Below are 27,067 nucleotides of genomic sequence, written 5' to 3'. Positions count from 1 at the left end.
GTCGCTTCTGCCTTGGTGCCAATGATGGTCGTATGCGTGTTTGGCGCCGTGCAGGTGAGCGCCACAATCAGGACTGCATACGACCGAGGCACACAGGGCCAACACCCGGCATCATGGTGTGGGGAGCGATCTCCTACACTGGCCGTACACCACTGGTGATCGTCGAGGGGACACTGAATAGTGCACGGTACATCCAAACCGTCATCGAACCCATCGTTCTACCATTCCTAGACCGGCAAGGGAACTTGCTGTTCCAACAGGACAATGCACGTCCGCATGTATCCCGTGCCACCCAACGTGCTCTAGAAGGTGTAAGTCAACTACCCTGGCCAGCAAGATCTCCGGATCTGTCCCCCATTGAGCATGTTTGGGACTGGATGAAGCGTCGTCTCACGCGGTCTGCACGTCCAGCACGAACGCTGGTCCAACTGAGGCGCCAGGTGGAAATGGCATGGCAAGCCGTTCCACAGGACTACATCCAGCATCTCTACGATCGTCTCCATGGGAGAATAGCAGCCTGCATTGCTGCGAAAGGTGGATATACACTGTACTAGTGCCGACATTGTGCATGCTCTGTTGCCTGTGTCTATGTGCCTGTGATTCTGTCAGTGTGATCATGTGATGTATCTGACCCCAGGAATGTGTCAATAAAGTTTCCCCTTCCTGGGACAATGAATTCACGGTGTTCTTATTTCAATTTCCAGGAGTGTAGATAGTGTCGGAAGTTCCATGCGGCTTTTCGCGGATGATGCTGTAGTATACAGAGAAGTTGCAGCATTAGAAAATTGTAGCGAAATGCAGGAAGATCTGCAGCGGATAGGCACTTGGTGCAGGGAGTGGCAACTGTCCCTTAACATAGACAAATGTAATGTATTGCGAATACATAGAAAGAAGGATCCTTTATTGTATGATTATATGATAGCGGAACAAACACTGGTAGCAGTTACTTCTGTAAAATATCTGGGAGTATGCGTGCGGAACGATTTGAAGTGGAATGATCATATAAAATTAATTGTTGGTAAGGCGGGTGCCAGGTTGAGATTCATTGGGAGAGTGCTTAGAAAATGTAGTCCATCAACAAAGGAGGTGGCTTACAAAACACTCGTTCGACCTATACTTGAGTATTGCTCATCAGTGTGGGATCCGTACCAGATCGGGTTGACGGAGGAGATAGAGAAGATCCAAAGAAGAGCGGCGCGTTTCGTCACAGGGTTATTTGGTAACCGTGATAGCGTTACGGAGATATTTAATAAACTCAAGTGGCAGACTCTGCAAGAGAGGCGCTCTGCATCGCGGTGTAGCTTGCTCGCCAGGTTTCGAGAGGGTGCGTTTCTGGATGAGGTATCGAGTATATTGCTTCCCCCTACTTATACCTCCCGAGGAGATCACGAATGTAAAATTAGAGAGATTAGAGCGCGCACGGAGGCTTTCAGACAGTCGTTCTTCCCGCGAACCATACGCGACTGGAACAGGAAAGGGAGGTAATGACAGCGGCACGTAAAGTGCCCTCCGCCACACACCGTTGGGTGGCTTGCGGAGTATGAATGTAGATGTAGATGTAGATGTGAAAGTGACAGAAGCACAACCCTTCCGCAAATTGCTGCAGATTTCATTGCTGAGCGATCAACATTTGTAAGCGTGCGAACCATTCAGCGGAACTCGTGTTCCCTTGATGACTGCACGACGCAAAGGTTTACGCCTCGTCTGGGCCCGTCAACACCGACATTGGGCTGTTGATGACTAGCAACATGTTGCCTAGTCAGATGAGTCTCGTTTCAAACTGTACCGAGCCGATGGACGTCTACGGGTATGGAGACAACCTCATGAGTCCATTGACCCTACATGTCAGCAGGGGACTGTTCAAGCTGGTGGAGGCGTGTGCAGTAGGAGTGATATGGGACCCCCGATACGTCTAGATACGACTCTGACATGTGCATTCCGACGGACTTGGGTAGTTCCAGCAGGACAATGCGACACCCCACAAGTCCACAACTGCTACAGTGTGGCTCCAGGAACAGTCTTATGAGTTGAAACACTTCCGCTAGCTACCAGACTCCCCAGACATGACCATTATTGAGCATATCTGAGATGTCTTGCAAAGTGCTGTTCAGAAAAGATCTCTCCATAAATCCGTAAGGGTACGAGGGGGTAGAGTCCTGCAGGATTCATGGTGTCCATTCCCTCCAGCACTACTTCAGACATTAATCCAGTCCTTGCCACATCGTGTTGCGGCACTTCTGCGTACTGCCAGGGGAACTACATGATATTAGGCAGGTGTACCAATTTATTTGGCTCTTCCGTATATTAATAGCATATAATACGGTGAAATCGTGACAGTAAACTAAGGTATGACTTGCAACAGTATTACCATCACTTTTTATTCAGTCTATGTACAGTGCCCGCATCTCGTGGTCGTGCGGTAGCGTTCTCGCTTCCCACGCCCGGGTTCCCGGGTTCGATTCCCGGCGGGGTCAGGGATTTTCTCTGCCTCGTGATGGCTGGGTGTTGTGTGCTGTCCTTAGGTTAGTTAGGTTTAAGTAGTTCTAAGTTCTAGGGGACTTATAACCACAGCAGTTGAGTCCCATAGTGCTCAGAGCCATTTTTGATCTATGTACAGTGGGCCAGAGTGAAGTGGCATGCCTCCTAAGACACAGTTTCAAACCCAGTAGCAGTAGCTGCTGTCAGTGAACGCACGCCCAGTTCAATCAGTTTCCATGCGACCTTTGTGGAGGTACTAGCATGCACTGAATCCTTGGTGTGGGATACGCTGCAAGAGGTCACAGCTACTAGCGGCACATTAACATGTATGACTTCGGTGTGCCAAACAACATAGAAGTCAGAGAGTACCTGACTAGAGGCGTGTGATTCGATAAGTCGCGATTTTCCTTTTCAAATAATGCAGTGACTCGAGTGCACCGATAATACAGTGGGACATTTAAATCGCAGTAGATATGATGTAGAGAATGTGTTGTTCTGGCGGGAATTGGTACTGTGGTGTTTTGGGGCTGTTCCTCATTCAATGACTCACGAAGTTTAACGTGAACGTGAACCAGGATGTCTGCTTAGACATTCTGAGTGTTGTCCTTTCATTTCCATATTCGTGATGAGTACACTGTGTGTTGAAAACTCACGGTCCTGGTTTTACGGTCACTCAGGCCCTCTATTGCACTCCGCCTGTTGTACTAAATCACCCGAACTGAATTAAATAGAAAACCTCTGGAACTATTTGGAACAACGAGTGAAACGTAGCATTCTATAACCCAGCAATACGGTAGCTCTGCCGACTCTATTCACCAATGAGTGACTCAGTTGCGTGCGGTATACCTAAAGAAATTTGTTCACTCTTTTGCTCGTCGAGCTGAGGCCATTATCACGTCTGGAGACAGTGTTACGCGGTTTTAGCGTGAAACCTTGAGAGGATGAAAATTTTTGTGCAGTGTACTAGTTAACATTAGTTTATTTTCAGACGCCGATTTTGGAAGTCTTATCGTCTAATTCGAAACAAGGCCGTTAGAGCTACTGATAGCAGTAGGGGAGCCAGACATGACAAAACTCTTCCATGTGGTGAGCAAGCTGTACGAGACAGGCCAAATACCCCCATATTTCAAGAAGACTATAGTAATTCCAATTCTAAAGAAAGCAGGTGCTGACAGGTGCGAGAACTACCGAACTATCGGTTTAACAAGTTATGGTTGCAATATACTAACACGAATTCTTTGCAGAAGTGTTGTTGATAATTCTTCCGGGTCATATGGCCGTGGTCCATGGAATACTTCTATTCCTAACGTTTCGTCCAATACTACGTTGGACATCCTCAGAGGTATGGCTGGTCCTGTTGAGTCCTGCCGACTGTCGGCAACAGTACAATCCGGTCGTGAAAGCCTTCATTGTATCTTTGCAGAAGAATGTAAAAACTGTTAGAAGCCAAACGCAGGGAAGATCAGTATGGAATGTAGGAACACGCAAGGCAATACTGGCCCTAAAACTTCTCATAGGATAAGAAAAGGTAAATTATATTTATAGCATTTGTAGACTTAGAGAAAGCTTTTGACAATGTTGACTGGAATAGTGTCTTTCAAGTCCTAATGGAGTCAGGGGTAAAATATAAGGAGCAAACCGCTATTTACAGTTTTTACAGAAACGAGATGGCAGTCATGAGTCGATGGGGATGAAAGGGAAGGAGTGGTTGAGAACGAAGAGAGACAGGGTTGTAGTCTATCCCCGACGTTATTCAATCTGTATACGGAGTAAGCAGTAAAATAAAAGAAAAATTTGGTGTAGGAATTAAAGTCCAGGGAGAAGAAATAAAAACTGAGATTTTTCCGTTTATATTGTAATTCTGTCAGTGACAGCCAAGTTCTTGGAAGAATAGTTGAACGGGATGGACAGTGTCTAGAAAGGCGGATATAAAACGAACATCTACAATAGCAAAACGAGGATAATGGAATGTAGTCGAATTAAATCAGGTTATGCTGACGGAATTAGATTAGGGGCTCAAATGGCTCTGAGCACTATGGGACTCAACTGCTGTGGTCATAAGTCCCCTAGAACTTAGAACTACTTAAACCTAACTAACCTAAGGACAGCACACAACACCCAGCCATCACGAGGCAGAGAAAATCCCTGACCCCGCCGGGAATCGAACCCGGGAACCCGGGCGTGGGAAGCGAGAACGCTACCGCACGACCACGAGATGCGGGCTTAGATTAGGGAACGAGGACTTAAAACAGTACACAAGTATTGGAATTTGGGCAGCAATATAACTGATGATGGTCGAAGTAACGAGGATATAAAATGTAGACTGGCAATGACAAGAAAAGCATTTCTGAAGAAGAGAAATTTTATTAACATCGAGTGTAGATTTAAGTGTCAGGAAGTCTTTTCTGAAAATATTTGTATGGAGTGTAGCCATGTATGCAAGAAAACAAATAGTTTAGTCAAGAAGAGAATATTTTGTAGTGCTACAGATTTATGCTGAAGATTAGATGGGTAGATTATGTAACTAATGAGGATGTAATGAACAGACTTGAGGAGAAAAGAAATTTGTGGCACAACCTGACTAGAAGAAGAGATCGGTTGGTAAGACACATTCTCAGACGTCAAGGGATCACCAATTTAGTATTGAAGGGAAGCGTGGAGGGTACAAATCGTAGAGGGAGACAAAGAGACGAACACAAAAAGCAGATTCAGAAGAACGTGGGTTGTATTAGTTACTCACAGACGAAGAGGCTTGTACAGGATAGAGTAGCATGGAGAGCTGCATCAAACCAGCCTAGACTGAAGACCGCGTGGAAGTCAAATTAGCTGTATACTCATCCGTGGAGGAAAATAATTGGCAGTTTTTTAATGCTTACTAATAAATAGTGTGTTAAATTTGTGCATGCAAAAATATGTTTTTATCAGTTGGCTGCAGTTTGTTGATGTAAGACTTTCGTGATAGTTATGAAAACCAGGGAGATGAAAAAACCCTTCCAGCACAGCCTGCGGACATCTGTCAAGCGTTTCCTTCGGTGAGACAAATATTTACAGTGTTACGGTCCGTCAAAGAGGAAAAAGAAGACAGAATTAACTTACAAAATCTCTTTCTTTTAATCCAGTATTGTTCATGCATTCCACGACGTTCGAAAGTCCGCGCAATTTTCCAGCACATTTTCTTTTGCACCGCACAACAGATCTGCCTTTCCCAGACAAGTAAATACAGTCGCGATGCAGCAGACTGACACCCTCAAGTCAGGTGGGAAGGATCGGATTAGCAGACAAAAAGAAACTCAGCCTTCTCCCTTCAAAACAGTGTCTACTATCTCGTGCGCGGATAGCCTTTGACCTTTCAAGTGAAACAAGGGAACTAATCCCCCGTCTGAACGGAAGCTGAGTAAATATCTGAAGGAGGTTAACGGAAAACAATCAGCCTACCTTGGTTAAAAGTTTTCTCCTACATCTAGGCCATTATACAAACGAATACGTCTTGCTAATTCTTACGGCGATTGCAGACCGCCACGTGAGTACAGTCAGCAACATGAGTGAGCACGTATCATTCTACATCTGCATCTATATAACTACTCTGCAATTCAGACTTCAGTGCCTGGCAGAGGGTTCATCGAACCACCTTCATATTATTGCTCTGCCGTTCGACTCTCTAACAGCAAGTGGGAAAAATAAACACATAAGTCTTTCTGTACGACTCTGATTTCTGTTATTTTATTGCGACGATCATTTCTCTGTATGTAGGTACGTGACAATAACGTACTTTCACCTTCAGAGGAGAAAGTTGGATATTGAAGTTTCGTGAAAACATCTCGCCACAACGATAGCCGCGCTTGTTTCAATGATTGCCATCCCAACTAGCTTATTATATCAGTGACACTCTCTCCCATATTTCGCGATGATACAAAACGAGCTGCCATTCTTTGAACGTTTTCAACATCGTCCGTCAATCCTATCTGTTGAGGAGCCCGCACAGCACAGAAATACTGTAGCAGAGGACGAACAAGCGCAGTGTAAGGCAGTCTGTTTAGTAGATCTGTTGCATTTTCTAAGTGCTCTGCCAATAAAGCGTAGTCTCTTGTTTTCTTTCCCCACAACATTATATACGTGCTCTTCCTAATTTAAGTTGTTCACAATTGTAATTCCTTAAAATTTTGTCGAATTGATGGCCTTAAAATTCGTGTGATTTCTCATGCAACCGAAATTTGATGGCCTTTTTTTCTTTCTTTTTCGTGTGGACGACCTCAGACTTTTCCTTACTGGAAGACAATTGCCGCGTTTCGCACGATATAAATATCAACTCTAAGTCATTTTCCAATTCGTTTTGATTTTCTGATGACTTTATTAGATGGTAAATCACAGAATCGTCTACAAACAATCTAAGAAGGCTGCTGAAGTTGTCTCCCAAATAGTTTATGCAGATTAGGAACAGCAGAGCGCCTATGATACGTCCTTGGGGAATGCCGTGCATCACTTCTGATTTACCGTCTGTTACTACGTATTGTGATCTTTCTGACAGGAAATCGCATATCCAGTCACACAACTGATCCGACACTATATAGGCACGCAGTTTGATACGATCCTAAAGAAATGTACAGGTTTTCACAGTTATTTCGAGCTATGCTGACAACAGTCACTGGTGATGGAGGCTCCACATTGCACATATGAGCGTTGCTATATTTCAACAAGGAAGTTCATAAATCATATCGGGCGACTAGGCTGACGGACAGTTCTGGGAAGGGAGGAGGAGTTATTTGGAGGGATGTCTTGGAATAGTTCGAGCCATGGGAGCTGAACATTTAGAGCCCTAACACAAGTCATCGTAATCGATACAAAGAAGGAAACCACTAAGCCTGCATATGTTGTTGCTGTTGTGGTCTTCAGTCCTGAGACTGGTTTGATGCAGCTCCCCATGCTACTCTATCCTGTGCAAGCTTCTTCATCTCCCAGTACTTACTGCAGCCTACATCCTTCTGAATCTGCTTAGTGTATTCATCTCTTGGTCTCCCTCTACGATTTTTACCCTCCACGCTGCCCTGCAATGACAAATTTGTGATCCCCTGATGCCTCAGAACATGTCCTACCAACCGGTCCCTTCTTCTTGTCAAGTTGTGCCACAACCTCCTCTTCTCCCCAATTCTATTCAATACCTCCTCATTAGTTATGTGATCTACCCATCTAATCTTCAGCATTCTTCTGTAGCACCGCATTTCGAAAGCTTCTATTCTCTTCTTGTCCAAACTACTTATCGTCCATGTTTCACTTCCATACATGGCTACAGTCCATACAAATACTTTCAGAAACGACTTCCTGATACTTAAATCTATACTCGATGTTAACAAATTTCTCTTCTTCAGAAACGTGGCTACACTCCATACAAATACTTTCAGAAACGACTTCCTGATACTTAAATCTATACTCGATGTTAACAAATTTCTCTTCTTCAGAAACGCTTTCCTTGCCATTGCCAGTTTACATTTTATATCCTCTCTACTTCGACCATCATCAGTTATTTTGCTCCCCAAATGGCGAAACTCCTTTACTACTTTAAGTGTCTCATTTCCTAATCTAATTCCCTCAGCATCAGCCGATTTAATTCGACTACATTCCATTATCCTCGTTTTGCATTTGTTGATGTTCATCTTATATCCTCCTTTGTCCATTCCGTTCAACAGCTCTTCCAAGTCCTTTGTTTCTCGGCGAACCTCAAAGCTTTTATTTCTGCTCCATGGATTTTAATACCTACACCAAATTTTCCTTTTGTTTCCTTTACTGCTTGCTCAACCCTGTCTCACTCCCTTCCCAACCACTGCTACCCTTTCGTGCCCCTCGACTCTTATAACTACCATCTGGTTTCTGTACAAATTGTAAATAACCTTTCGCTCCTTGTATTTTACCCCTGCTACCTTCAGAATTTGAAAGAGAGTATTCCCGTCAACATTATCGACAGCTTTCTCTAAGTCTACAAATACTAGAAACGTAGGTTTGCCTTTCCTTAATATTTCTTTTAAGATAAGTCGTAAGGTCAGTATTGCCTCGCGTGTTCCAACATTTCTACGGAATCCAAACTGATCTTCCCCGAGGTAGGTTTCTACCAGTTTTATCATTCGTCTGTAAAGAATTCTCGTTAGTATTTTGCAGCTTCGACTTATTAAACTGATAGTTCGGTAATCTTTACATCCGTCAACAGCTGCTTTCATTGGGATTGGAATTATTACATTCTTCTTGAAGTCTGAGGGTATTTCGCCTGTCTCATACATCTTGTTCACCAGATGGTAGAGTTTTGTCAGGACTGGCTCTCCCAAGGCCGTCAGTAGTTCTAATGGAATGTTGTCTACTCCCGGGGCCTTGTTTCGATTCAGGTCTTTCAGTGCTCTGTCAAACTCGTAACGCAGTATCGTATCTCCCATTTAATCTCCATCTACATCCTCTTTCATTTCCATAATATTGTCCTCAAGTACATCGCCCTTGTATAGACACTCTATATACTCCTTCCACCTTTCTGCTTTCCCTTCTTTGCTTAGAACTGGGTTTTCATCTGATTTCTTGATTTTCATACAAGTGGTTCTCTTATCTCCAAAGGTCTCTTTAATTTTCCTGTAGGCAGTATCTATCTTACCCCTAGTAAGATAAGCCTCTACATCCTTACATTTGTCCTCTAGCCATCCCTGCTTACCCATTTTGCACTTCCTGTCGATCTCATTTTTGAGACGTTTGTATTCCTTTTTGCCTGCTTCATTTACTGCATTTTTATATTTTCTCCTTTCATCAGTTAAATTCAATATTTCTTCTGTTACCCAAGGATTTCTACTAGCCCTCGTCTTTTTACCTACTTGATCCTCTGCTGCCTTCACTACTTCATCCCTCAGAGCTACCCATTCTTCTTCTACTGTACTTCTTCCCTCCACTGCTGTCAATTGTTCCCTTATGCTCTCCCTGAAACTCTCTACAACCTCTGATTTAGTCAGTCTCTCCAGGTCCCATCTCCTTAAATTCCCACCTTTCTGCAGTTTCTTCAGTTTTAATCTACAGTTCATAAACAATAGATTGTGGTCAGAGTCCACATCTGCCCCTGGAAATGTCTTACAATTTAAAACCTGGTTCCTAAATCTCTGTCTTACCATTATATAATCTATCTGATACCTTCTAGTATTTCCAGGATTCTTCCATGTGTACAACCTTCTTTTATGATTCTTGAACCAAGTGTTAGCAATGATTAAGTTATGCTCTGTGCAAAATTCTACCAGACGGCTTCCTCTTTTATTTCTTAACCCCAATCTATATTCACCTACTATATTTCCTTCTCTCCCTTTTCCTACTCTCGAATTCCAGTCACCCATGACCATTAAATTTTCGTCTCCCTTCACTACCTGAATAATTTCTTTTATCTCATCATACATTTCATCAATTTCTTCATCATCTGCAGAGCTAGTTGGCATATAAACTTGCACTACTGTAGTAGGCATGGCCTTCGTGTCTTTCTTGGCCACAATAATGCGTTCTGTATGCTGTTTGTAGTAGCTTACCTGCACTCCTATTTTTTTTATTCATTATTAAACCTACTCGTGCATTACCTCTATTTGATTTTGTATTTATAACCCTGTATTCATCTGACCAAAAGTCTTGTTCCTCCTGCAACCGAACTTCACTAATTCCCATTATACCTAACTTTAACCTATCCATTTCCGTTTTTAATTTTTCTAACCTTCATGCCCGATTAAGGAATCTGACATTCCACGCTCCGATCCGTAGAACGCGTTTTTTTTTCTCCTGATAACAACATCCTCTTGAGTAGTCCCTGCCCGTATGGGGGACTATTTTACCTCCGGAATATTTTACCCAAGAGGACGCCATCCTCATTTAACCATTCAGTAAAGCTGCATGCCCTCGGGAAAAATTACGGCTGTAGTTTCCCCTTACTTTCAGCCGTTCGCAGTACCAGCACAGCAATGCCGTTTTGGTTAGTGTTACAAGGCCAGATCAGTAAATCATCCAGACTGTTGCCCCTGCAAGTATTGAAAAGGATGCTGCCCCTCTTCAGGAACCACACGTTTGTCTGGCCTCTCAACAGATACCCCTCCGTTGTGGTCGCACCTACGGTACCGCCATCTGTATCGCTGAGGCACACAATCCTCCCCACAAACGGCAAAGTCCATGGCTCACGGGGGGAAGGAGCCTGCATATACACATTCATAATGTGCAGTGGAGTATTAAAATCTGCAATGGTCCAGTACGATTTTTTTTTGCACGGTCTGAAAGCTTGGTACGTGTAAATTAAGCACACCATAAAGATTCGGCCAATAGCATTTCTTTCTCCATTAGCGGTTTCAGGTTGCGTCGTACTTGTCTGTCGCATGTGGCACAATCAGTGTTTCATCTGATAAGTGGAAAATCTGAGCTCAGACGAAAAGGTAACGTGCCATTAGTTACGTCACTGTCATGAAAATTCACCGTTGACGCTTCATAACTGCAAGTGCGTTAACTACCCGGTTGCTTCGGAACGTTGAACGAAGTCGGTTCGCTGAACTTCCGTTTCAGGCAAACGAATAATTGCTCCTTTTTTTCTACTTCAGTGCTATCTGCTGTGGCGCATGAAGTGGAAGGCGTGAAAAGTGGCTGGTGGTTGAGTGTTCGTCAGTGCTGTTTTTCTTAAAAATTTAGTAATCTCACACTAGATATAATGCAGCAACAATTACTGAAATTTTCATTGTAGATGGTAATTTATTTAACTATAAAACTACATTGTAATTAACATTACCTAGCGTTACATTAGTTTCCAAATTGACATCAATTCCTTGCTACTCAAGTTGTTTCTTTAGTCTTGGTATCAGTAGTAGGTTGTCAGTCTTTCGTAAACCAAGAGCCTACCTAGCCGAAAGGCTGAAACAACTGCAGTTGAGGACCATCCAATTTAACGAACATCAGATCGCCGCCGACAGAAAGCTTGACTGAAGCTCTTGTGATAACGAAATGCCTTTGCCACAGCCCACGTTCATATTCACTAGCAGACATGGGAACACATTTCGCTGCATTGAGAGGAGGAATGGGGGATGCTGGCATGTTTTTCTCCATCAAATAATCCCGAAATCCTGTAACAATCCTTTTCTCAGGAAGACCAAAACGACGAAATAAGGTTTTTATACTTGTTTTACCATATGTTATTCCAGGATTTTCAGGCAAAGTCGACGAGTCCAACACCTCTGCACATAAAGAGACAGCATTATCCTCTGTGTGCAGAAGACGATTAGCTTTCCGCTGTTTTGGATAGTAAAGATGTCTGATTTTTGTTCCCTTTTCCAGTATAATTCTCTGACGTTCAGCTGTCTACTGATTTGAGAGTTTCACAATAATGAGGACCGCTGCTCAGTTTCCTGTCTGCGAACACCAACAGCAGATTTCTGATCTTTCGTTGGGAGTAATACAGTAAAATGTACCGTGGCTGTAGTTAAAGGCTTAGTTATGAGAATTCTTGAAGGGTATCACACATTGGAGCTAGGTCGAGAATGAAATCAACTTTAGTAAAGCACTTCAATAAACCTACGCACATAATGATACCAGTTAATTCCCTGCTTTGATCACCTTTCACAGTTGTGAAGTGAGCAACCAAACCTCTAAAGTTCTTCCACATTCCTGACACTTCTAAGATCGATGGTACCTATCTGGCGCCCAAGATGTTGCATATTCAATTTCAAGTAGCTCTGTATGCTGCTGTAACTCTATAGAGTTCTTCGGTGACTGGTGGTACCCTGTGATGGGAAGTCTCTATCTTACACCATCAACTGACAACTCAAGTCTCTGTTTTGCACAGTTGATATCGTACACATGTTTGTTCAACGTACTTTCGGAAGTGATCTAAATGTTGAGATTTACATTTTCTTCCACCGACAACGTCGAAATTCCTGACTTTTAACTCGCACAAAAAAGACATGTTTTACCTTTTTACATATAGGAAACAAGTAAAACAGATTGTTATTTCGCTACTCATCTTACTTTAATCTCTAAGATGACTCGTAAAGGAAAGCAGGACAACTTAAATTAAGGGAGCGGTAAGTAAATAATGAACAAATGAACAATGCCGTGTCCTGCGTGTCGGCTCAGTCACGAAACAAGAATGTGGATTAGCTGATTGGTTGCCAGCGATTCAGTTGTCGAGAATGGTTTCCAACTGCTCCAAAGCGTTCTAAACAGTTAAATGTATCGCTTTTCCCGCCACACTGGCGACGAGCGATTCAGCTGTCGAGAATGGTTTCTGCTGCTTCGAAACATTCGAAACGGGCTGTACTGACACAGACCATTTTGCGATTGCCAATGAGAAAGAAATAAATCCGATTTAAATTCGTGAAATAAAGTAACCTGGCGACCAGAAAAGTTTAGTGGCACACGTACCCCAACGTTCCAACAAATAAAGAGTATTTGTGGCAGTACATCTTAAACAGTATTTAAATCTATTTCTTAATTCCAACAACTCCGAGCGCATACACAAGATGACACAAGTAAGGTATTAAACTCTCAATTTACCAAAACTGAGTGCTTAATATCTAACAGAATGGAACACATGATAAAATAATGAGCTTCTTTGAATTTCATCAACTTTACAACAAAGGATGCAAGAAAAATTATACCAAAATAGTAAACAACAGTAAAAGGAGAACAATAAAACACTCAATATTCATACTGAGCTCAGAATACCAAAGCCTAAAATATACCAAAAGTAAAGCCTACCCCATGTACAACACTAAAAAAGCAAAAAAAAAAAAAAAAAGAAAAGAAAAAAAAAAAAGAAAGCAAAAACCAGCAGTAGACTATACCAGTCAAAGTTACCCTCCGATGGGTGAAATACGTGGCAGCGACAAACTGTGGATCCCAGCAACAGGCAGAGATTAAAATTTCGCTGAATACTAACAATAAAATAAAATGTTCCATCTTTAATTCACTGGGCCATACAGTGGCTTCGATGTGGCTGAAAATTTCACTGACCAATCAGCACAATTTCCTTTAATCGTCGTAGCTGAAAACACACCGCAGCTAACAACACTAGACTCCTGGCTGGGTAGCATGCCAATCTCTGGCTGAGCAGCGTGCCAAGCTCTCACTCCTGTTTCACACTGGAACGATGCCCTATGGGTCGACAGGAAGCCACCGAGAGCCCCGACTTTCAGGCTGTTTCACTGCTTTGCTCCACAGCTTCTTGCTTCACCACGTGCAGCCAGCTGCTGATAGCTCTGTTGCGCAAATGATTCAAACGGCTCTAAGCACTATGGGAATTAACATCTGAGGTCATCAGTCCCCTAGACTTAGAACTGCTTAAACCTAACTAACCTAAGGACATCACACACACCCATGCCCGAGGCAGGATTCGAACCTGCGACCGTACCAGCAGCGTGGTTCCGGACTGAAGCGCCTAGAACCGTTCGGCCACAGCCTTAAAGTTGGGTTTCTTGATACATCTGCACTGAGCTCTAAAGACAGTTGACAGTGGCCGCTCCTTTCTGCGTGCCTAGAACCGCTGTCATAGACAACTCCTTGGGCCAGTCAAGCTGGGACACAGACTCGGAGCTCATCCCCCACTGTCTATGTCACCTCCCCCCTCCCCCGTCGCCCCCCCTCCCCCGCACTGACTACAAGATGACGGCACTTAGTCGCTATTCCTCTTTAGCTTCCAGTCCTCAATATGAACGTTGATGTCCTGTACTCGAAGGCACCACTGGTCCCCAGTCAACATTCTGAACCGGCCAACTGGGACATAAACAAAACTGTACGGCGCGTCCTACATAACACAGAGTTGCAATTAAGTTCCTGCCCGCTGCTGCCGCTCATGGTTCCCCAGTGTTTGCCCCAACTTGATGTATCTGATTCACTCTCGTAGATCAGACTGCTCTTAGCCGCGACAACACGCAGCTACACGCTTCGCCGGGGTGCTGTAAGCAGTTATTTTACTGTTGCAGGCAACACCAATGCTAGCACCAACAGCAAAGCGAGGAGGGAATACGACTGAGCCTTAAGTAACTCACGACACACTACCTTCCAGCAGCAGGTCGATCAGTAATCACTACCATGATCTTACAAAGTCGACAGTCAACACTCCTGTGATCAGTAAATGGTAATCCTGTGCTTTCTCATCGAAACGGTGCCATTTGTCCATTCACGGCACTATTGCAATGGAATAGAACATTTCTTAAAGCATGTATATTAAAGGTACATCCTTTAAAAGCTGGTAATAGTTATTGTTAGTACTAGCTGAGTACCCGGCGTTATCTGCATAAGTATTTTTTCTAATCTTCTACTACTCCATCTCTTCCTTCCCTGTCTGTCCATTTTCTCCTTCATTCCCTCTATGTTCATGTCGTATACCCTCTCTGGTTGGTTCAAATGGCTCTGAGCACTAAGGGACTCAACTGCTGTGGTTATCAGTCCCCTAGAACTTAGAACCACTTAAACCTAACTAACCTAAGGACAGCCGGCCGAAGTGGCCGTGCGGTTAAAGGCGCTGCAGTCTGGAACCGCAAGACCGCTACGGTCGCAGGTTCGAATCCTGCCTCGGGCATGGATGTTTGTGATGTCCTTAGGTTAGTTAGGTTTAACTAGTTCTAAGTTCTAGGGGACTAATGACCTCAGCAGTTGAGTCCCATAGTGCTCAGAGCCATTTGAACCATTTAACCTAAGGACATCACACACATCCATGCCCGAGGCAGGATTCGAACCTGCGACCGTAGCAGTCGCTATACCCTCTCTCTCACTGACTAGTAGAATTGTCTGCATTGATGAGTCCCGCTTCAAACTGAGCCCCAGCGATCTGCAAGGATGTGGCTGGAGCGCCCCGTACAGTGGTGGGTTAGCAGTCCGTTCACCCGTCATACGGCCCGATTCCCAGGAGTGATGGTCTAGGGTGCCACTTGTTTTCATAGGAGGACTTCCTTGGTTGTCATTCCTTACAGCACAGCGATACGTCGACTATATTCTACGCCCCGTTTCGTTGCTCTTCATGCCAAACCATCCTGGGCTTACATTTCTGCAACATATTGCCCACCCGCGCAGGCGAGTTTGTGCTACCTGTATCATACTTTGACCAGTAAGTCGCCGGATCTCTCCCCAATTGAGAACGCTTGGAGTATTATGGACAGGACCCTCCACAACCAACTCGGCACCGATCTAACACGTCAACTGGATAGGTTTCGTACGATGTCCCTCAGAAGGACATACAACAACCATATCATAATAAATGAAAAGCACCAGTTTGCTTTTGTTCTACAATATTGTAGAACAAAAGCAAACTGGTGTTTTTCATTTATTATTATAATGTTGTTCTACCAAGAACCGACGGAAGATTCTGTTAATACAACCATATCAATCAATGCAAAGCCGAATAACTGCTTGCAGAAGGGCCAGAGACGGACCAACGAGTTATTGACTTGTTCAGTTTGTGAAGCTCTTTCTCTTAAGTAAATCATCCAGTTATTTGAAACTATAAACATTTACGTGTCTCCACATGTACCTCGCATTTACTAATTTCCGTTCCATTCAGATGATTCCTTCCTGGTGCGTCAGTCTTTTTTTTTTTTCATAGTGTATATTTTATATAAAAGATGGGACAGGTGTGCAATGTAACAGAAAGTAACTATAGTTGCACAGTGAGTCCAAATACCTTAGAGGTAAAAAAGGTTCCTGGTGGCGAATGCCACTCTCTACGATATACGATTTCTTTTTATAAAAATACGGAGATGCCATACATTGTGGATCAAACTGTAAATCAAAGTCTGCTAGAACAGTCCTCCTGCAGGACAATCTTCAATACCGGATTGGCATGTGGTAGTTTCTACTCGACTATGCTTTGCCAGTGGTAATACATACATGCTTTATTGGTCTAAAAAGTGGTGTGATCAATTCCGTTCAGTACTAGCGAGTTAAAATATCATTACCACTGCCAACCACTAGATTAATTACCACCTGGTGCCAACGTGAGCACGTGCCGCGGTAATGAAAGTACACAGGGTGATTCAGCTGTCCCAAACTGTGGGTTTTATTCAACCCGCAGTGCCTTCAAAAACCACATGAGAGCTTTGCATATTCTCTCGTTAGCTACGCGCCAGCTACAGGAAAAGTGAACAGAACTTCTTTGTAAGAAATTTAATGCAGTTAAGTTTCGCACTGGGATACGTTCTAGCTGGAGGCCACGTTTTTCGAGTACTCAAGAAAAACGCGTTTCAAGGTCACTTTTGTACGTTTTTCTTTAATAATTCGAAAACTACGGCCTCTAGCGAAGACGTATCTCGTTATGAAATCCAACTAGGTTAAATTTCCTACAGAAAGATCCTGTTCATTTTTTTGTTTAGGGCTAATAGTTTGTGGGTACCGAGGGAGAGAATATGAAAATCTCGTTCTTGGCATTTGAAGGTGTTGCGGGTTGCGTAAAATCTATAGGTAGGGGCAGGTGAATCTCCTGTATAAGCGGAGCAGAGACGAAGAGTGGATCATTGACGACACGGACTGCAACATAGGGGACTTTGACAAAGGGCAGACTGTCATGTCCCAGTGCCTGGAAGCGACAGTCTGAGAGACTCTCCTGTACAGACGGAGATGGAGCGTTGTCGCGCAGTAAATACTGCATCTTTAGGCTGTGAAATTTTTCCTGACGTCCCAAATATTATTCTGACATGGCACTTTCCTCTGGTGAGTCTTGATTGCCAAAATGCGGTCGTCATGATTAATGTCACCAATTCGTCATGTCGGGAGAGTTGGCTGTGGCAGGAAGTCCCTAAAGTGACCGATAACGGAGCTTAGTTCCTGCACTTCCTGGCGCTTTAACTTTTTTATCAACCGCCGAGCGGTATTCCTATCAACTGCGTTATTAGTGTACAACGTAGTACATCAGTCTGGGATCCGCAAGAGATACGGTTGATGAGAAGATCCGAAGAAGAGCAACACGTCTCGTTACAGGGTCACTTAGTCACAGAGATGGTTTGAAACAGGTCCAGTGGCAGATGCTGCAAGGGAGGCGTTCTGCAACACGGTGTGATGTATTGTCCGAGAGTGTACTTTCCATGAAGATTCAACTGGTATGTTGCTTTCGCCTACGTATATCTCGCGAAAAGCCCATGAAGGTAATATTAGATAGATTCGAGCGCACAAGGAGAATTACTTGCAATCGTTTTTCCCGCGAGCCGTTCACGAGTGGAACACAAAAACGGGTAAGTGACAGCGGAACACAAAGTACCCTCAGCCAGCTACCGTAAGGAGGTTTGTGGAGTACAGGCGTAGATACGCTGCACACAAGCAGTTATGGATGGGTTCACCACAGTTTCTTTTTTACGCAGTCAAAAATAACTTTACAGCGCATTGTTTAAGACGAGTGTTTTGCAGAGACGTCATTTTGATGCTTCACTACGCCTCTGCCATCTGTCGGCATCGTTGTAAACTTTGCAGACGTCCGGAAGAAACATCAGATTTGAAGCACCTGAAAGGATTTTCTCATGTTTATTAAGGGCTGTAGAATAACAGTTGGAGACATCTTTTATTGAACGATCCTCGTAATTAACTGATATCGTTTCTTCAGTATCCACTCGAAAGCTGGTAAATGAGGTGTATAGAAAGTAGTGTACCAAGTTCTTCGCGTTCTGCGTAGAACGGTGAAAGTGATAACTACAACACGGTGTCCTCTAGAAGACACGCTACAATATCACGCTCCTCTATTTCTTTTGTTATATTATATCAAGCGGAACAATCAAATCAGTGATGACTAACTGAAACCCTAAGCTGCCGACAGGGGTTGTTGTTATACCTCGATGTGGACAGCTGAAAATGTGTGCCCCGACCGGGACTCGAACCCGGGATCTCCTGCTTACATGGCAGACGCTCTATCCATCTGAGCCACCGAGGACACAGATGAATAGCGCGACTGCAGGGACTTATCCCTTGCACGCTCCCCGTGAGACTCACATTCCCAACTGTCCACAATTCTACATTATAATGTACCTTATAGACATGGCTCAGATGGATAGAGCGTCTGCTATGCAAGAAGGAGATCCCGGGTTCGAGTCCCGGTCGGGGCACACATTTTCAGCTGTCCACATCGAGGTATATCAACAACACCTGTCGGCAGCTGAGGGTTTCAGTTAGTCTATTCCAGGGAAAAGCTGCACGGTCATCAACAGTATTCTGTTCTTTCGAGAACAATTACTGTCTTCATATATATATAGTTAAAGGCTACCTAGCCATTGACCTTCGTCTGTGCGAATGCGCACAGGTTGCCCAAACTCTAACGGGAATCGCCAAAGCGTGCGCGAGTAATGAGTGAATGGGCAAATGTCTATAAGGTACATTACATATGTAGAATTATGGACAGTTGGGAATGTGAGTCTCACGGGGAGCGTGCAAGGGATAAGTCCCTGCAGTCGCGCTATTCATCTGTGTCCTCGGTGGCTCAGATGGGTAGAGCTTCTGCCAGGTAAGCAGGAGATCCCGGGTTCGAGTATCGGTCGGGGCACACATTTTCAGCTGTCCACATCGAGGTATATCAACAACACCTGTCAGCAGCTTAGGGTTTCAGTTAGTCATCATTTATTCCAGGGAAAAGCTGCACGGTCATCAACAGTATTCTGTTCTTTCGAGAACAATTACTGTCTTCATACATACAATCAAATCAGTTGTTTGACGAACTACATCAAAAAACCCAACTGATAGTGGGAGAGAACATTTTGAGTGTAAGACATAAAAGTTCATCTGCTTTGGGCGTCCGGAACAGCACAATACTGCGAAACGTAATGTATATAAAGTGCTAGCAAGTAATGGCGAATACATGGTGGAAAGCAGCAGAGTGGTATGCGTACAAATGATAGGAAACATCTCAACACAGATACAGGGAAGCCCTGAGAATAAAGAGCCAGACATCTGTTCAGACCTGATCGACAATACAACCTGTCGATACCGAATATGAAAGAGTGAAAGAATTATTAAAAAAGAAACCAGTCATCTTTAAGATATTACACGAAATAATTACGCGACTTGGAGAAGAGTTACCAAGAATCTACAAACAACTTCAATTATTAAGTAATCAGAAAATAACGCTGTTCAGTACTATACCACGAAAGGAAAAGGTAAGAACAAGCACAAGAGAGCTCCTACTCGACTGAACTGTCTGCCTTTCATTGATAACCTCTCCACTGCCGCGAGAAGAATAAGGACCGTGTAAGCTGCTTAGGACCAAAATAACCGACCTCACTGTTGAAAGACGCACCCTCAGAATAATGAAAGATATTATTGTTTGGAAAATAAGACTGCACTTCGAAGATGCGGCCCAATTCTACTAACATGCAAGAGAACTTTTGAGAGGTTTATATGTCCAACGTAAATTACAACTGTTACTTGGCACGATAAGTGGACTCCGGGTTTTATTAGATCAACCGACTGCTGCAACTACTCATTCATAACCAACGTCACTTTTGGTTTTTCTTCAATGAATGTGCCGTCCGCGAATACCTTCGTGTTGCGTGACAGTTCAATGAAGGAGGAAATCGAGCAAAATATGCATGTAACTCATTTCAAACGTCGGTGAACAGCCGAGCCTACGATACGAACTCGTTTATATCAGACACCGTTAAAGATGTTAAGGCGATGACATCAAATGAGAAGCTAATGCGGTAGCACAGTAGATGTTGTACGATGGTAATAGCTGTGCTATCAATACATACATTTATAAATAAATAAAGCGAAGTGCAATTCTTTTTTGAACGGCACTTGACAGCTATTTAAGTACGACCTACAGTGGAAAGCTTTATATAGAGGCCCGTAAATTTACAAAATACGTTGATTAATTGTCGGTTGTACTACATTCGCAACTACATACAGTAGCAGTTGTTTATTTCACATTTTGTGGATATCTATAAACATTAGAACTGCAATTATTGGCTGTGGTCTGGATCAACACCCAGATAACCGGATAACTGGAAAATGAAGAAAATAGTACAACAACCTTTAAATGTCTGAAAGAATTGATATTTTTGTATTTACTAATAATAATGAACGATCATTAACTTAATAATGAATCGGTTAAATACATACTTACATCATATGCATCAGTTACAAAAACTTGATGAGCTAAACCCAAAATTGTGAGTTAGAAACCTTTATTTTGCATGGGTAAATATCATACAAGGAGGACGCGCCAAAAATATCGAAGCAGTCTCAAGTTCTTCAAAGCCCTTTCAGACACAATCTTGTCTGCGGCAATATCGTCGTCGCTAGACTCCAAATCAGTCTTTGTTCCACCATCATATACTATATCAAATATCTCCGCCAGCTATTCGGTATTAATCGCGAAATCTACATACTATGTCCGATTTCAGCAGTGACGTCTTTCTGAGTGACATCTTCAAGTTCGAGAATATTGCTTGCTATATTAAAAACATGATATCTTACCACTGCCAGGTCTCAGGTTACATTATCCTCTTCAGGGATCAGCCAATTATTTCACTATGATTTGAGGATGTGCCCCAAACTTCAGCTTCGCATTATATAGTGTGTTAGATCTCGATGGTATGTATACGCTCTCGCAAAGTAGCGTCGCCATTGTGATTAGAATCACTTCCTAAAAGGACATGTGAAGATCTGAGCGACTTCTTGCACCTTGGCTAAACCAAGCTTGTAACGATGGTCGAAATAAACTTGTCTTGTTTTCCCATTTTGCAACTGTTTCCGCTGATTCGGATGGGGCATTTTCTTTGAAATTTGTAGTAAGGTCTTATGGGACCAAACTGCTGAGGTCATCGGTCCCTAAGATTACAGACTACTTAATCTAACTTAAACTAACTTACACTAAGGACAACACACACACCCGTGCCCGAGGGAGTATTGGTTAAAATGGCTCTGAGCACTATGGAACTTAACTTCTGAGGTCATCAGTCCCCTAGAACTTAGAACTACTTAAACCTAACTAAACTAAGGACATCACACACATCTATGCCTGAGGCAAGATTCGAACCTGCGACCATAGCGGTCGCGTGTTTCCGCACTGTAGCGCCTAGAACCGCTCGGCCACCCGGCCGGCCCGAGGGAGGACTCGAACTTCCAACGGTGAGGGGGGAGGGGGGGGGGGAGGTGCGGCGATCCGTGACAAGGTGCCTGAGACCGCGTGGCTACTCCGCGAGGTGCATTTTCTCTGAAAATCCTTTACATGACAGGTATTTTTCAACTCTTAGGACAAAAACACAAGGATGGGGCCCCTCCACGCCCACACCAACGTGGTGACCAAACCAAAAGTTCTACTGTCACCTCCGTAAACATGTTAGTTTTTGAATTAGGCGTCACAGGATGCGGGCTGTGATGTTGTCCGTGCGTCTGGGTAAGATTACTCATTAACATGGTCCATCACGAGATAGAAGTGGTCGAAAACGATTGAAGGGTAGCGGTTGTAAGGGCAGAGGAAAAAAAGTGCCAAGACAAGAGCCAAGGGAAAAAAACCTCTGCGACAGTAGGACGGGTAGTAAGGGCAGTAGCGGCTTGCTATCTGCGACAGTGCATGCAAGGTGTGGTTGTGTTAGTTCGAGGTATCGTGCATCGTTACCTTTGTCGTTGTTGGAGCTTGTTGCGGCGCTTGCTGCAGTTGCTGCGCCCCTGCAACAGTTCAAGGTCGTTGTGGGTTAGTGGGCGATCGGTCATAGCTCGGCTCACAGACGGTGTAGGGGTGTGTGTGGCTGGTTTGCGTGCTGTGTACAGTACGGTTTCCCTGCGGTTGCCTGTTTTTCGGCTAGTCGCACATCTCGGTTTCCAGTAATAACTGTGTTGCAGGGGCTCGCCAGTACTGTCGTGTTAGCGTTCTATGGACCATAGATGTGTTCAGTTCCTAGCCAGTAATGTCTTTGGTCTGTTATGCTTCCATCTATGGTTGTGGTCGTAGTTACCCAGAGAAAGGATAAACGGGTTGCGCGAGTGTCTCGTGTTATTGTACAGACGTGTGGAGAGTTTTTGGAATACCTGCAAGATAGTATCTAGCCGATATTCCCGGTGAAGGTCCACGATGCGTGTGTAGCGCGGAGCGTTGCTTATGATTTTGAGTACTTTGTTCTGTATGAGCTGCAGACGGCGCAGGCGAGTTGGCGCAGCGTATCCCCAGACAGGGGCTGCGTACGTCATCAGGGGTCTAATAAGTGTCATGTACATGGACCTAGACACCCACCTGTTCAGTGTGCTACGCCTGTTAAGCATAGGGTAGAGTTGTTTGAGCCTTGCGTTAGCTTTGTTGGTCACGTGTTGAATGTTGTCCCCCCAGAGTAGTTTCCTGTCCAGCCAGACACCGAGGTATTTGACCTTCTCGCTGAAACGTATTGGGCGTGTGTGTAGTGTTATTGGGTTGCAGTGCTGATGTTTGCGCAGTTGCTTCGGTCTTCTAGTGAACAGAACGGCCTCGCACTTGTCGACGTTTACTCTAACACGCCATTTCACCAGCCAAGGCTCCACCGTTCTGAGTGCGGTCTGTAGTCGTGAGTTAATGTTAGACGGCTTCCAATCTTGCGCGAGGATGGCAGTGTCATCCGCGTCGATTGCTACCGTCGTGTTGTGTGTAGCTGGGAGGTCGTTAATGTAGAGGTTAAACAGTAAGGGCCCTAGGATACTTCCTTGGGGTACTCCTGCCTGTATACCATGTCGTGTCGATTGTTTGCCCTGCACGTCGGTGTTGAAACTCCTGTCCGTGAGATATGAGTGTATGAGACGTACGAGCCCGTCGGGGAACCCTGCGTCACTACGTTTGCGTATTAGGCCGTTGTGCCATAGACGATCGAAAGCCTTTGCGATGTCCAGGAACACCACCCCAGTTGCCTTGCTTGTGTTGTATCCGTGTGTTATGTATTCAACGACGCGGAGGAGTTGCGAACCTGCGACCATAGCGGTCGCGTTTTTCCGCACTGTAGCACCTAGAACCGCTCGGCCACCCCGGCCGGCCGGAGGGAGGACTCGAACTTCCAACGGGGAGGGGGGAGGGGGGGAGGTGCGGCGATCCGTGACAAGGTGCCTGAGACCGCGTGGCTACTCCGCGAGGTGCATTTTCTCTGAAAATCCTTTACATGACAGGTATTTTTCAACTCTTAGGACAAACTCACAGTCAAATGAATCACGAAAGAGGTCTGTAGACATCCACATGCTTCGATTGTGAGACAGGACAACATTTCCAGAATTCTTGGCTTGCCATACATAGCAGTGGCCATAATTGGTAAGCAATAAGAGCCTGGAGCCATAGCATGCGTCATAACAGACAATTGCTGTTCATTCACTGAAAGGAAATGTAGGAATTTTGAAATCGATTCATAAGAAAATATTTAAGAGTTCATTTTAAGTATAAACATTATACACTATAGTGACAAAAGTCATGTGATAGCGATATGTACGGGGTGACATTTAACGAGCTGTCTGAAATAAAATCGTCATGACTTTTGAACGGTATGCGTTAGAACTTTCAAACTGCGCTGTTTGTCGTGGGGCATGATAGGAATTAGTATGCCCACTTTGTTTGGGATGGGTTCGTGAATAAGCAAAACTGGCGTATTTGGGGGGACTGACAATCCGCATTTCTCTATCGAGACGTCTCTTCACCCTCAACGGGTGACTGTGCGGTGTGCAGTGTCCAGTCACGCAATACTAGGTGCGATATTCCTTGATGGCACGGTGACTACTGAACGGCAAGTGAAGGTTTTGGAAGCAGATTTCTTCGCCATTATCCAAAGTGAATCTGATTTCGACAAGATGTGGTTCATGCAAGACAGAGCTCGACCCCATCAAAGCAGGAGAGTGTTTGATGTCCTGGAGGAGTACTTTAGGCACCGCATTCTGGCTCTGGGGTACCCAGAGGCCACTGGCAAGGGCCTCGATTGGCTATCATATCCTCCGGATCTGAACACATGGGGCTCCTTTTTTTGTGGGGCTATATTAAAGACAAAGTGTACAGCAATAACCCAAAAACCGCTGCTGAGCTAAAGACAGCCATTCAGGAGGTCATCGACAGCGTCGATATTGCGACACTTCAACGGGTCATGCAGAATTTCGCTATTTGTCTGCGCCACATCATCGCCAATGTTGGCAGGCACATCGAACATGTCGTAACCTAAATATCTGTGGTGACGTTTACATGTTGAATAAAGTGTGTGCACGCCGTAATTTCTAACTAATTTACATTTTTTTCATATAGTTTAACAATTGTCAAGCTATACATATACATATGGAGGGAGTATCGCGTATACAGGACATAAAAGGCGAGTGCATTGGCGCAGCTGTCGTTTGTACTCAGATGATTCACGTGAAAAGTCTTCCCACATCACTATGAGCACACGACGGAAATTAACAACTCTGAACGGTAGTTGGAGCTAGACGCATGGGACATTCCATTTCGGAAATCGTTAGGAAATTCAATATTCCGAGATGTGCCGAGAATACTGGTCTCGCGACCATATCGGTTGGACCCAAGACGGTTGCAAAACCGCGGGCTAGTCAGATGAGACCCATTTCAGTTGGTAAGAGCTGATGGTAGGGTTCGGGTAAGGCGCAGACCCCACGAAGCCATGGACCCAATTCTCAACATGGCACTGTACGAGCTGGTGGTGCCTCCATGACGGTGTGGGCTGTGCTTACATGGAATTGACATGGTCCGCTGGTCCGAATGAACCGATCATTGAGTGGGAATGGTTATGTTCGGTTATTTGGAGACCATTTGCAGCCATTCATGGACTTCATCTTCCCAAACAAGGTTGAAATTTTTATGGATGGCAACGTGCCATACCACAGGGCCACAACTGTTCGCGACTGACTGGTTTGAAGAACATTGTGGACAAATCGAGCGAATGATCTGGCCACCCAGATCACCCGACTTGAATCCCATCGAACATTTGTGGGACAATCGAGAGGTCAGTACGTGAACAAAATCCTGTACCGGCAACACATTCGCTATTATGGACGGCTATAAAGGCAGCCTGACTCAATATCTCTACAGGGGACTTCCATCGACCTGTTGAGTTCATGCTCGATATTATAGGTATACCATGACTTTCGTAACCTCAATGTAATACCATGACTTCATCTATGTAATATTAATTTACTGACTATCAAGAGAAAACAGCTGAAACATGTACGATTTTCGGTCATGATCTCTTAACCCTATTACTGTCAGATTTTAGCCAGAAATTTACTTTAACGTATAGAGCACAAGTTGTCCAATGCATCTACAAAAATGAATGAACCGCTGTAGAATTATTTTTCTAACAGTTCTCCGGTAACCGATATAATTTATAAAAAATATTCCATTCCATCTTGGGCCGGTGGTACAGCAATCTTTTTTGCTTCTATTTAGGAAACAGTTGCAGATTTCATAACGAAGCATTTCGCTCGTGTAGGCCATCCTAAGGCTATGTGAAATTACAAGGGGACAACGATAGTACAATGACTACTACAAAAGCAAACTAATCTTCAAATATCGACCGAATAAAATTATATAGAGAAATATAGTGTAACTCACGTTAAAAATACAGGAATTTCCTGCCAAAAAGCATCCGTCAAGAAGGCATGGCACGCATACAACGTACTAAAAGGAAATCTATATGGAAAAATATTTTTTAAAAAAAATTAATGAAATAATATCACCGGGATCAAGCGGATGAGTAGAGAGCGAAGGAGAAACCGTAAAATGTGTATTATCTCATGGGGAGGCCGACAGGCATAGCAGCGCAGAACAGGACCTCGGGCGCAAACCGTAAAAGCCGCACACTACAACGGGCCCAGAAGTTCGTCCTTATTCACATACTGCACACATATAAAAAGTAGCAGCTCATGCAAAATAATGAGCAATTAATAATGACAGTCGCCATGCGGCGCTGCGGGTGGGTATACTGTCATAACGGTGGGTATAAAATTCGAATAGTAATGGATAAATTAAGAAATAAATAAAACAGACTAATAGAGCACTTGGGAATAGCCACAATGCAAGACATGCCAGATCGAAAGCTGTGCACAGGGACATAGAAAACCCTTATGCTCAAAAGTAGTGGAAAAGAATAATGACGTAAAATGCGTAGAGCAATAAAATAAAATGGGTCAAATGGCTCTGAGCACTATGGGACTTAACTGCTGAGGTCATCAGTCCCCTAGAACTCAGAACTACTTAAACCTAACTAACCTAAGGACATCACACACATCCATGCCCGAGGCAGAATTCGAACCTGCGCCCGTAGCGGTCTCGCGGTTCCAGACTGTAGCGCCTAAAACCGTTCGGCCACCCCGGCCGGAAATAAAATAAAGATTAGACTGCAAATACATGGCTAAACCATGCTAAAAGGATTAAATACAATTGCATCCACATGACAAGAGACCAATATATAATCTATGTTTAGTTTATTTACATATCTTATCCTCTGCTCATATGTCGTGTGGCTAGGGCCTCCCGTCGGGTAGACCAGTCGCCAGCTGCAAGTCTTTTTAGTGAACGCCACTTCGGCGACTTGTATATCGATGGGGATGAAATTATTATGAGGACAACACAACACCCAGTCCCTGAGCGGATCAATCCCCGTCCCAGCCGGGAATCGAACCCAGGCTCCTTTGCATTGCATTC

At 44.2% G+C, this 27,067-nt stretch overlaps 1 protein-coding gene across 1 annotated transcript in view; it reads left to right on the top strand.

Moving 5' to 3' along the window:
- LOC126194745 (NACHT domain- and WD repeat-containing protein 1) overlaps positions 1-27,067 on the top strand; it is a 633,295-nt gene that overhangs the window by 35,020 nt on the left and 571,208 nt on the right. The gene's annotated exons all lie outside the window — the stretch shown is intronic.

Source organism: Schistocerca nitens, chromosome 7, assembly GCF_023898315.1.
Source record: "Schistocerca nitens isolate TAMUIC-IGC-003100 chromosome 7, iqSchNite1.1, whole genome shotgun sequence".
In the NCBI taxonomy this organism is placed as follows: domain Eukaryota; kingdom Metazoa; phylum Arthropoda; class Insecta; order Orthoptera; family Acrididae; genus Schistocerca; species Schistocerca nitens.
Note: the sequence above shows the minus strand (reverse complement) of the source record. Positions and strands in the feature narration are given on the sequence as shown.